Source organism: Lathyrus oleraceus, chromosome 4 (assembly GCF_024323335.1).
Source record: "Lathyrus oleraceus cultivar Zhongwan6 chromosome 4, CAAS_Psat_ZW6_1.0, whole genome shotgun sequence".
NCBI lineage: Eukaryota > Viridiplantae > Streptophyta > Magnoliopsida > Fabales > Fabaceae > Lathyrus > Lathyrus oleraceus.
The window spans coordinates 388,553,948-388,566,560 of record NC_066582.1 but is presented as its reverse complement, the minus strand read 5'-3'; positions in this window follow the sequence as shown (position 1 = coordinate 388,566,560).

The window sequence follows — 12,613 nt, the reverse complement described above, 5'->3', positions numbered from 1 at the left end:
CTTTCTTCTACAGGCGGAGACAGGATCAGAGGTTTAGATAGATACTCTTTGATACTATCGAAAGCTTTCTGGCAATCCTCGGTCCAATCATGAGACTGATCTTTCTGGAGGAGCTTGAATATCGGCGCACATGTGGCAGTCATGTGGGATATGAATCTGGAAATATAATTCAAGCGGCCAAGAAAACCTCGGACTTGCTTCTTAGTTTTAGGCGCAGGCATCTCTTGTATTGCTTTGACCTTTGCAGGATCAACCTCAATACCTTTCTCGCTGACAATAAAGCCCAATAACTTGCTAGAACGGACTCCAAATGTACACTTGTTAGGATTCAGACAAAGCTTGTACTTCCTCAAACGCTGAAAAAGCTTCACCAAGTGCTCTACATGTTCAACTTCCGTTCTTGACTTAGCAATCATATCATCAACATAGACCTCAATCTCGTTGTGCATCATATCATGGAACAAGGTAGTCATAGCTCGTTGATACGTGGCTCCAGCGTTCTTCCAACCAAAGGGCATCACTCGATAACAGAATGTTCCCCAAGGTGTGATGAATGTTGTCTTCTCCATATCCTCGGGTGCCATCTTAATCTGGTTATATCCGGAAAATCCGTCCATAAATGAGAAGACATTGAATTTAGCTGTATTGTCTACCAACATATCAATGTATGGTAGAGGGAAATCATCTTTCGGACTAGCTTTATTCAAATCTCTATAGTCCACACACATCCGGACTTTTCCATCTTTCTTAGGCACGGGCACAATATTGGCCACCCATTGAGGATACGTAGAAGTCACCAGAAACCCCGCATTAATTTGCTTCTGAACTTCCTCTTTGATCTTCACTGCCATATCAGGATGAGTTCTTCTGAGCTTCTGCTTCACAGGCACGCACTCAGGCTTCAAGGGTAGGAAATGTTGCACAATATCTGTATCTAGACCTGGCATGTCTTCATACGACCAAGCAAAGATATCGACATATTCTCGTAGCAATTCAATCAACCCCTTCTTAACAGATTCTTCCAGGAGTGCACCAATCTTCACTTCTCGCACACAATCCTCAGACCCCAAGTTGACTGTTTCCAGATTCTCAAGATGCGGCTGAATGATCTTCTTTTCATGCTCAAGTAGACGGGTAATCTCATCAGGAATCTCTTCAACATCATCTTCCTCTGCCTCAAATACAGGGAACTCAAAATTGGGAGATGGCGTTGGATCATTATGTTCAATGGGTTTGATTAACCTGCATAATGATTTTGGATATGAAAAGCTTTTAGAAATCAAACAAGGCAAATCATTATGCAGATGAAAAGATTGGTTTTATTCTATTTTTAGGGTTTTATGTGATCACCAAATTCATGCATAAAGCAAAAAGGGAAAATAATTGGAAAAACAAACATTTAACATGAATTTATTGAATTAAAATATCATTGTATTTATGTTGCCAACAATGTCATCACTCCTCCTTTTGGAATGGGAGAAGGGTTTTTAACAAAGTGATCATTACGTTGACTTGTGGGCAACTGTAGGAACATCCACAACGACCCAATTGTTGCAGATCCCTCCAGGGATGACAAAATTGTCAGAATCCTCTGCATCCTCTTCCAAGACAGCAGTAGCTTCTTCCTCCTGACCGGTGTGGATAAAACCTCCACTCTTGAACAGCCCTTTCTCGTTGAATACCCCAGAAGAAAAGCCTATGCCAGCCCGGGATTTATTGTCTTCCAGCTCAATCATTTTTCCTAGACCAGCAATTGCACCATATTCAATGGCCAATTTCGCATCTTTGTAGGAAGCAATTGAAGGAGTTCTCTTCTCAACAGGCTCAGCTATAGATAAAGCTTGGAAATAAGTTCCAACTTCATCCTCAGCATCTATGTATGAGAAGGAAGACAAATGGCTAACCAGGAGAGCCCTTTCTCCCCCTACCACTACCAATTTCTTATTCTTCACAAATTTCAGCTTCTGGTGTAGGGAAAGCTTGGAAATAAGTTCCAACTTCATCCTCAGCATCTATGTATGAGAAGGAAGACAAGTGGCTAACCAGGAGAGCCCTTTCTCCCCCTACCACTACCAGTTTCTATTTTTAGGGTTTTATGTGATCACCAAATTCATGCAAAAAGCAAAAAGGGAAAATAATTGGAAAAACAAACATTTAACATGAATTTATTGAATGAAAATATCATTGTATTTATGTTTCCAACAATGTCATCACTCCTCCTTTTGGAATGGGAGAAGGGTTTTTAACAAAGTGATCATTACGTTGACTTGTGGACAACTGTAGGAACATCCACAACGACCCAATTGTTGCAGATCCCACCAGGGATGACAAAATTGTCAGAATCCTCTGCATCCTCTTCCAAGATAGCAATAGCTTTTCCTCCTGACCGGTGTGGATAAAACCTCCACTCTTGAACAACCCTTTCTCGTTGAATACCCCAGAATAAAAGCCTATGCCAACCCGGGATATATTGTCTTCCAGCTCAATCATTTTTCCTAGACCAGCAATTGCACCATATTCAATGGCCAATTTCGCATCTTTGTAGGAAGCAAATGAAGGAGTTCTCTTCTCAACAGGCTCAGCTATAGATAAAGCTTGGAAATAAGTTCCAACTTCATCCTTAGCATCTATGTATGAGAAGGAAGACAAGCGGCTAACCAGGAGAGCCCTTTCTCCCCCTACCACTACCAGTTTCTTATTCTTCACAAATTTCAGCTTCTGGTGTAGGGTGGATGTCACGGCACCAGCCTCGTGAATCCATGATTTGCCTAGGAGACAGTTATACGATGGGTGAATATCCATAACGTGGAAGGTAATTTGGAAATCACTTGGTCCAATCTTGATAGGGAGATCAACTTCCCCAATCACAGTCTTACGCGACCCATCAAAAGCTTTCACAACAACCCCACTCTGCCTCATGGGAGGCCCTTGATGTGACAATCTTGACAGAGTGGATTTTGGCAATACATTCAGGGATGACCCAATGTCCACCAGCACATTGGACATGGCGTCGTCTTTACAATTCATGGATATGTGTAAAGCCAAGTTGTGGTCTCTTCCCTCCTCAGGGAGATCAGAGTCACAGAAACTCAAATTGTTACAAGCAGTAATGTTTACAACAATGCTATCAAACTGTTCTATAGTGACATCGTGATCTACATATGCCACATCCAAAACTTTCTGCAGAGCCTCTCTATGCGGTTCTGAATTCAGAATCAAAGATAACACGGATATCTTGGATGGCGTTTGTAGAAGCTGGTCTACAACATTGTACTCACTCTTCTTGATGAGCTTCAGCATCTCATCACAGTCTTCTTTCACATTACCACTAGGGCCAACAGAAGTAAGAGTTTTTTGTACAGAGGATGGCTTAACAACAGGTGCCAGATTCGGGGTGCTCACAGCGTTCCCAATCGGGCGCTCAACAAAATCAACAATAACCTGAGGCTTCGGTGGCGCAGAAAACACACGACCGCTGCAAGTCAAACCACTTACATCAGCATTATTCACAATAGAGGAGGATGGCAAAGGCATCTCTTTCCCATCTTCTACATCAACAGCATTGTAACGGAAGGGAATTGCCTTCTCAGAAGAATACAGCACAGGACCGACAGGCTTGATAATCAGAGAAGGAGAAACCTTCTGCTTGCTACCATCATACTTGATAATAATAGGTTCGGGTATCCGAAATACTGGGGAAATCACGTTGACCTCAGGCTCATCTTCGTCAACATTTCTATTTTGAAGGATCTCAATGACTCTTTCGTCCAGCATTTCCTGAAGATCTTGGCGCACCTGGCGACAACCCAATCTGTTAATAGAGCAAATTCGACATCTATCATGATCGTGCTCGTAACGACTGTAATCACACAGCAAACGATGCAACTCTACCAACGACTGTCGAATATGGCTGACATATTTGACCTTGTACTTGCCAGGGCAATCCTGGACCATGTTGACAGATTTCCCATGCTCGGGCAATGGGTTCTTATTCACATTAGGACCTACGTCCTCAAAGCACAAAATGCCACACCTCATAAGGTCTTGAACCTTGGTCTTCAACGGAAAACAGTTCTCCACGTTGTGGCCGGGAGCACCAGAATGGTAAACACAATGCAATTCAGGCTTATACCACCACTGAGGGTTAGCAGGTATAGTTGGTGGGTCTCTCAGAGTAATCAACTTCCTCCCTATTAAAGAGGGATATAGTTGTGCGTATGTCATCGGAATTGGATCAAAGTGATCTTCTTCCTCTCATAACTCGTGCTGGTTTGATTACTGTTGCGAGGCTGGTAGGCCTGTTGTTGAGGACGATGTTGTTGCTGTTGATATTGCTGAGATGATTGCTGATTGTTATTGTGTTGTTGATACTGTTGATTGTCTCTGAAAACAGGTGCTATATGAGCCACCTGGTGCTGATTACTGACTGGACGCACAGTCTTCCTCCTCACAGAGGGTCTTCTAGGTTTCACATGGGAGGTCACAGCATGTGCCTCTCCATCTTTCTTCTTTGCAAACACCCCATAATGTTTGGCAGAAGAGCCTTCATCCTTGGTTAGACGTCCTTCTCTAACCCCCTCTTCTAGACGCATCCCCATATTCACCATCTCGGTGAAATCAGAAGGAGCTCTAGCAATCATCTGCTCATAATAGAATGAACTCAAGGTCTTCAGAAAAATCTTGGTCATTTCTTTCTCTTCTAGCGGAGGCACGATCTGCGCTGCCAACTCTCGCAACCTCTGGGGGTACTCTTTGAACGTTTCCTTGTCCTTCTGGGACATGGCCCTTAGCTGATCTCTATCGGGAGCCATATCCACATTATACTTGTATTGCTTGACGAAGGCCTCGCCAAGGTCGTTGAAGGAACGGATGTTTGCACTGTCCAACCCCATATACCAACGCAGAGCTGCACCGGATAGACTGTCCTGAAAATAATGGATGAGCAACTGGTCGTTATCAGTCTGAGTCGACATCTTCCTGGCATACATGACCAGGTGGCTGAGAGGGCAAGTATTCCTTTTGTATTTTTCAAAGTCAGGGACCTTGAATTTCACAGGAATCTTCACATTGGGAACTAAGCACAATTCGGCAGCAGACTTGTCATAGAGATCCTTTCCTCTAAGAGTCTTCAATTCCTTGCGAAGCTCAAGAAATTGGTCATTCATAGCATCCATCTTCTCATGAACATCTGGGCCCCCAGACGACTCAGAATGATAGATGGTGTCGTCTACCCTAGGCACGGTATGCACGACAGGGGGAGGAACAGCAAGGACCGGGTTAGATGCCGGCATAAAAGCAAAAGTTGGAGCAGGGCCCTCAGGCATGAAATTGGGAGGCATCCCCCACGGAAACTCGGCTGGCATAGCTGTCGGAACAAAATGTGCATTGGCTACAGGCATAGTTGAGGAAACAATCTCAGAGATGACTGTCCTTTGGGGAGGAGTTGAAGGTGTTGGAGAAGACTGGCTCTGGGCAGCCAAGAACGATTCCATCAAAGCACTCAGTCTGGAGACTTCCCCCTTCAGTTCACGATTCTCTTGCTCTAGATGATCCATCAATCTGGAAGAGTTGGCTCTAGTGTAGTACCGGTGAGTCAGCTTGTCTTCAAAATAAATGAAAAACACAGAGTTAGACCACAGGACCTGAAGCCGAGAACAAAGCCTGCTTATGCACATGATGCATGCAATGCTTGTGCATATGATTTGTTTTTATTTCAAAGGAACTTTAGGGTTTTATTTGCAAATTTTGGAAATATTAACATTTTATCGCATATGGAAATATCTCATCAAATAACAACGGGAAAAGAAGTAGAGCATTGTCAATCATATACAAGAGAAAAGGAAAACAATCATCCTATGGATCCCTAGAAACAAATGCTCGGGACACAGGAAGATAAGCTGCACGAAGCCTCTTCACCTCTCTCTCATAAGCTTCCTCCATATTTGCCTTTTCTTTGGCGAGTCGATCATACCTCCTTTTCCAAAACTTGGAAGACTGAGGAAGTAGAGAAGTCCATGCATCATCAGGATCATCAATGACCTGATGCTAGAGGAACTCTATCAGAGCATCCTTCTCCTTGATCGGCTAAAGCAACTCTTCCCTTCCACGGATCCAGGCACGTGATAGGTCTTCGTCTCTCAACTCCTCTACTCCTTGGTTAGGAAGGGTTGAAGGCCCAGCCACAACCAAAGGTGTAGGTCTCGGATAATCGTAAGGCATGAGATACTCAGATGCTCTCTTCCTTACCCAAGCAGTGTAAGGCTCCAAAGCGATGCAATTCTTAGGACCCAACTCCTTCCTTGCTTTCTTATGGATCTTGCGCCAAGCGCGAACCATTCTACCCTTCAAGCCTTGGGGATCTTTACCCTCCTGAAATAACACACCCTCTAACAGAATGGTATTAGGTTTATCCTTTAGGGGGAACCCAAGCTGACGACGTGCTAAAACAGGGTTGTAGTTAATCCCACCACATGTACCAAGAAGAGGCACATTGGAGAATTCACCACAAGAGTCAATAATTTGCACACCATCATATACACGGTTATACCAAGAGATATCATCATTAGTGAGACACATAAGTCTCGTGGACCACCGTAGACATCCCTTATTCTCCTTGAAGGCGACCGTCTGAGGTAAGTGAGAATCAAACCACTTATACAACAGAGGCAAACAACACACAATAGCACCACCACCCTTTGCATTCCTCATATGTAAGGAGAAATATGTATCACCCAACAGAGTAAGAACGGGATTAAGAGCAGAGAAGATCCTAAGAGCGTTCACATCCACAAACTTGTCAATGTTGGGGAACAATACCAATCCATAGATGAGAAGTACAAATATGGCTTCAAAGGCATCCTCTCTCATGGCCTTCCCATAAACAGTAGCTTGAGCGATGAGGAACTATGAAGGGAGACCTTGAATTCCACCTTTGGTAGTCATATGAGCACCAACCAGGGATTCATCTATGTGCGACATGTCTGCTATCTCTCGAGAAGTAGGAATACTCTCTAAGCCACTAAACGGCACCTGATCCAGAATAGGTATACCCACAAGATAAGCATACTCCTCAAGGGTAGGCAAAAGCTGAAAGTCCGGAAACGAGAAGCAACGGTACAAAGGATCATAAAACTGCACCAACACGCTCATCAACCCTTCATCCACCTGAGTAGTCAGAAGAGGAAGGAGCTTCCCAAAATGAGCTTTGAAACCCAAGGGATCTAATACATAGGATGTCAGATTCCTTAAGTCTTTCAAATCTGGTTGTCTGAAGCTGTACTTCTTTGTATACCTTCTTTGTCTTTCCATGTCTGAAATTTTCTGCAAATAAACCCCTCAAGTTCCTGGAAAATTTCTTTATTCAATGATATGGATGCAGATGAATGCATAAATGCAACAATCACACTCAAGGATCAAGCAAAGCACACCAAACAAAGGTCATGGGATGGATCATATTATCCTTAATATCAATCATCCATTTTGGTGGATTATGGTTTACACCTTATCAACACCCAAGTTCCATTGATATTAAGGCCATATTAATGGATCGATAATGAATCAAGGGTTTGTTGCAAGTCACGAGCATGGAGTCTCGGTTAAGAACCACCCAAAGGGAGTGTACTAGGGTTTAAACCTGCCAAACATGTTCTACAAGAGGTTCCCATAGTTATCATCCCATCTTTCGAATATTATCGGAGAAACGACTACTCGTATTCCAAAAATATTCTCAAGAGAGACTCTTATGAGTGTAGTATCGCGTAAAAATCGTATCAAATCTTACATTTGAACGACTTCCGCACTACATCCTAAAAATAGGCTAAGATGGGTTTGATAAACTAAGGTCCTTGGCTTCTAAGGTCTATATTAGAAAGAGTAATGTCTATCCACAACTTACTTGTGTGGCATTATTGATCCCAACATGACCTCCACCAAGTGATTGGACTCGCATGTCAACTTGCTAAGGAATAACTCCACACAAGATGACAAGATTACGCCATTCTCCTATCCTAAGTGCACTCGAGTTCGGGTATAGAACTCATCTCACAAAGATCACCAACCACACAAGCAATTGATATATCAAGCAATTCAATCATTACATACAATACAGTAATCCCAAATTGCACAAAAATATGTCACAAACAATATAGTACAACAAGAGTGAAAAGTTGGCAAAACCCACTAGGGAACTCTTTCATCCCCAGCAGAGTCGCCACTTTTCTGTAGCGGTGTATTCGTTACCATTGGAGATATTGACTAAATCCAAGGTAAATCATACAAAGTCGAGTCGCCACCGCACTTCTATTTATCCAAAGGAATGGTTAGAAAGCGAACAAACACCTAAACGTTTTACAAACAAAACTAGTAAAAGAAACAGAGATCTGGATAAGGGGGCTGGTTATGCAATGAGAAGGTGTTAGGCACCCAAAACAGTCTAGGTACTCCTAGGGAGCCCTTTTCACACTTTGTTGCAAAGGTTATTGTTTTTTGTGAAATTTTATTTGTGCAAACATGATTGAAGAGATGAGAAAAGAATATACAAGTTTATTTACATTTTGTGTTTGGATGGATAAACCCATTGCCTACGTACCCTCTTATAAAAAGATTAGGATCAAAACCTCGTAGTTCGGGTAAAAATTTTCAAAACAAATGAGTGGATTGATTTGTCCAAAAGCCTTAAGGTCTTTTGCTATCAAAGGGAGAAAACTCAACCTGAAAAACCACAAGTCCACCATGTGAGGATAGCTTCAACATGCTAGTGAGGGGTTAACCCTATAATAAGCATGGAAGACTCATTGTCCATCACTAAGGACAAAGGTGAGTATTACCTCTACCATAAAGATAACTCAAACCTAATAGCTAAAGGTTATGGAAAATTTGATTAAGAAGTGGACATGGGAACCACAAAAGAAATTTGAATGGGTTATATTTACCAATTAGAAGTATGTACAAAAATGGTCAAAGTTGACTTAAGGATTCAATTCAAAATGAGTGTTATGAAAAGAAAGTTTGAAAATCAAAAGCATAAGGCTTAGGTTTCTAATGTTGAAAACAAAGTCAAATGTTTGCACAAAAAGATTTTGGTTTGGGTTAGGGATGAAGAAATGAAGGAGATAAAAAGGTGAGGGATATGAAATAAAACCACACTAGGAGTTCCTCTCTTGAGATCATATAGATGATCCAAGTAAGTTCCCATCCTTTGGAATAAGCAAGCACAAGGCAAAACCAATCAACCAAGTCTCATAAGAGATCCTTAATAAAAGGAAACAGAATGCCAATACATGGACTTACACCTGACTCCTAACAACAAAAAGGAAACAGAATGCCAATACATGGACTTACACCCGACTCCTAACAACAAAAAGGAAACAGAATGCCAATACATAGACTTATATCCGACTCCCAATCATAACAAACAACCATCAAAAGCAAACACATCAAAAGCAAACATCACAATCTATATACATACAAGATGCTCAAAACAAATGGGTGGGCTTTAGTCAAGAGGGGTCATATCAACCTCGACAAACAAGCCAAACTGTAAAAGGGTAATCTGTAGCTCTTAACCACTAACATGGAGAGTTAGGGTGAAGCTGATCAAAATGGTAATGAGGAAGAGACCTCATGCTCTTAACCCTGGCCTGGGTGAGCTCATGACAAAGAAAGCGTGGGGATCCAGAAAGTGAGATCCTATTCCACTTGACAGACACTGGACAAAGATTTTGGGTACATGTTCAGAAGCATCAGCACGTAGTGCGAGCATAATGAGCGACTCACTAAATAACGGGGGATTGGCTACTAATCCCTTTTATCCGTCAATTGCCTCAACTCTTTGAGGTCTTATCAAGTATCACATGCCTCATCTTGGAGGTCTTTGGCACAATTGTAAACAAACACAAATAGAGCCTCTTAAGGAGGACTTGCCAGCAAAATGCCTGCCAAAAAGGTGACAGGACTTCTAGACTACATGGAGTAAGAAGATAACTACCTAAGTGGTGTGTCAACCACAATCCAAAGCTCAAGCAAGAGCTAAAAGCAAGCAACTAATGTACCTGTACAAAAACTAAACAGTTAATATTTCAGTCAGAAAACCAACAGACAAACAGTGAAACCATTCACAGTTACACAACTCAATGAACAATGCTCAAGCACTCAAATGAACTCATGAGCTCAAGCACATCAATTAGAACCTACAAAACCAACACAAGTTAGAACTCAAATCATTTGCATCTCACAAAGTGAGAACAAATCAACCATCAATGTTAAATGCCCAAACCTGGAACACAAAGCACAATTAGTTTATGTACAAAACACTAGTACAAAGACTAAGTTCAAAACTAAACCAAATGATCAAAACAGAATCCAATCTTTTACACAATGCACATTCAAACATGTCACAAAATGTCCTCAAAAGGACCAGCATCAATTTAATAAGAAAATATCTCAAATGGTCTATGCTATGCAATGATCACAAAATGTGTTCAAATCCAGAAGAGTTCAAATGATATGTGAACAAAAATGTAACAATCCAATGCCAAAAAATGTGACACAATTTGTCACATTCATCTTCATGTGTCAAAAACAATGATAGCATATGAGAAAAATTCCAAACCAATTACCAAAATTTCACATCATGAGTGAAGATCAATCATACAAAAAATCAGATCAATTGGATCAAAGATGAAGATTTCACAAAGCATTGAATGCAACATATCGAAATAGCATGGCATGGATCAAAAAATTCACACATTAAAAATCAGACATCAACCAATCATGAAAATAATATCAAAAGAAACTAGACATCAAAACAGAACTATGAAAAAAATTTGGAGTTAATTTGGATCATTTTTCTATTTTTAATGAATTTAACAAGATGAACAAATAATGGAATATGCAAAAGAAATATGGAGGGAAACAAATATTTGAAATAAAGCCATAATAAATCACAGCCATCAGATGAGGCGCGCAATGCAATCAAACGGTCCTCATTCAAACATCAAAACGCACAGCTTCATTAAAATACATCAGCATACACATCAGCAGTCAAACACGTGCGTGGCAAGGTCAAAGTAATTACTGAAGGTGAGAAAAACAAGAAAGGGGGGTTTGAATTGTTTGAAAAATAAGCGCTTTTGCAAAATGAAATCACACAACGATTTTATACTGGTTCGCTTATAACACAAAGCTACTCCAGTCCACCCGGCCAAGGTGATTTCGCCTTCAACAAGGACTTAATCCACTAATCTTGAAAGATTACAAACAACCCCTAAGAGAAAAGAAAATCTCTTAGTCCTCTCAAGTCTACAGACTACAAAGAGTCACTTGAGGAAAACAAATAAAAATAGATACAAGATGTGTAATCTAGAATGCTTCTAAGAAAGCAAATATTACAAACTTAAGAACAAATTTTTCACTTGATAAGCAAAAGCTTAGTGAAAATCTTTGAAGAACAAAGATGTTTTTCTTGAGCGTGATATAATTTCAGTATAGTTTTGGCTAGTGATTTCTTCGTATGTACTGAATGAGATTTCTTCTCTATTTATAGGAGTTGAAGTAGAGTTGAAGTAGCGTTGAATCTATTGGATATTGAGATGTAATTACGCCATTCCATTAATAGCTTCTGCAGTAGACTTTTTCACTTAGAAGTGACTACTTACCACAATTAGTATCTTTTCTCTTGGAAGTGGAGATTAACGTCTCTTTCTAATTGAGGAAATCCATTTGCAGAACTTTAACTTGGCTTAAACGTTACTTCATCATGATTAACAATTCTGATTAGAGTCTTTGTGTATCTGGAGAAATTGGCTTCTGATGTTATTTCTTGAATGTTCAGATGGCGCTGATAACTTCAGAGTTTGCAGAAGACATTTGTTCAGAGTCAGAGCTTCTAGACTTTACTTCATGTTCAGATGCTTCTGATACTTGCAGTTTTGTCCAGAGTTTAGAGCTTCTTGAATGAGATTCCTCTTTAGATGCTTCTGATACTTGAGATTTTGCATCTGATCTTGTTTTGCATCTGATGACATCATCAGATTTATTTCTTCTTTCTTTAGAACCCTGCACACTTAGAAACTTTTCGTTAGGGTACCACTTTTGGTTTCATCCTTTGTTATCATCAAAATCATGGAATCTATTGTAGAACTATTTTTGTTCTTACAATCTCCCCCTTTTTGATGATGACAAAACAAATAAAAATTATCAGATGAAACATGAAAAATATTAGATCAGATAGACAAAAGCTCCCCCTGAGTTAGTACTAGGGAGTTCAGAAGTTCTTACCAGAGCTTTCCAAGTAATTAGGTTTCTGAAAACTTTCTGCAAATGCTTAACTTTAAAGTTAGAGTTATTTAATCAGAGCTATTATTTAATCAGAGCTATTTATATCAGAACTATTTCTATAATTGTTGCAGAATGCTTAAGGTTTTAGACATAATTTTCATCAGAGCTATTTAATAATTTCTCCCCCTTTTTGGCATAATCAAAAAGGCATAAAACATAAAAGAATAATAGAGAGAAAAACACTTCATTAAACAAAAGCACGAAGGCAAACAGCAGTCAAAAACAACAGATTCAAAGAAATATCAGAGCTAAAAAAAAGAAAAGACAGAAGCAAAAA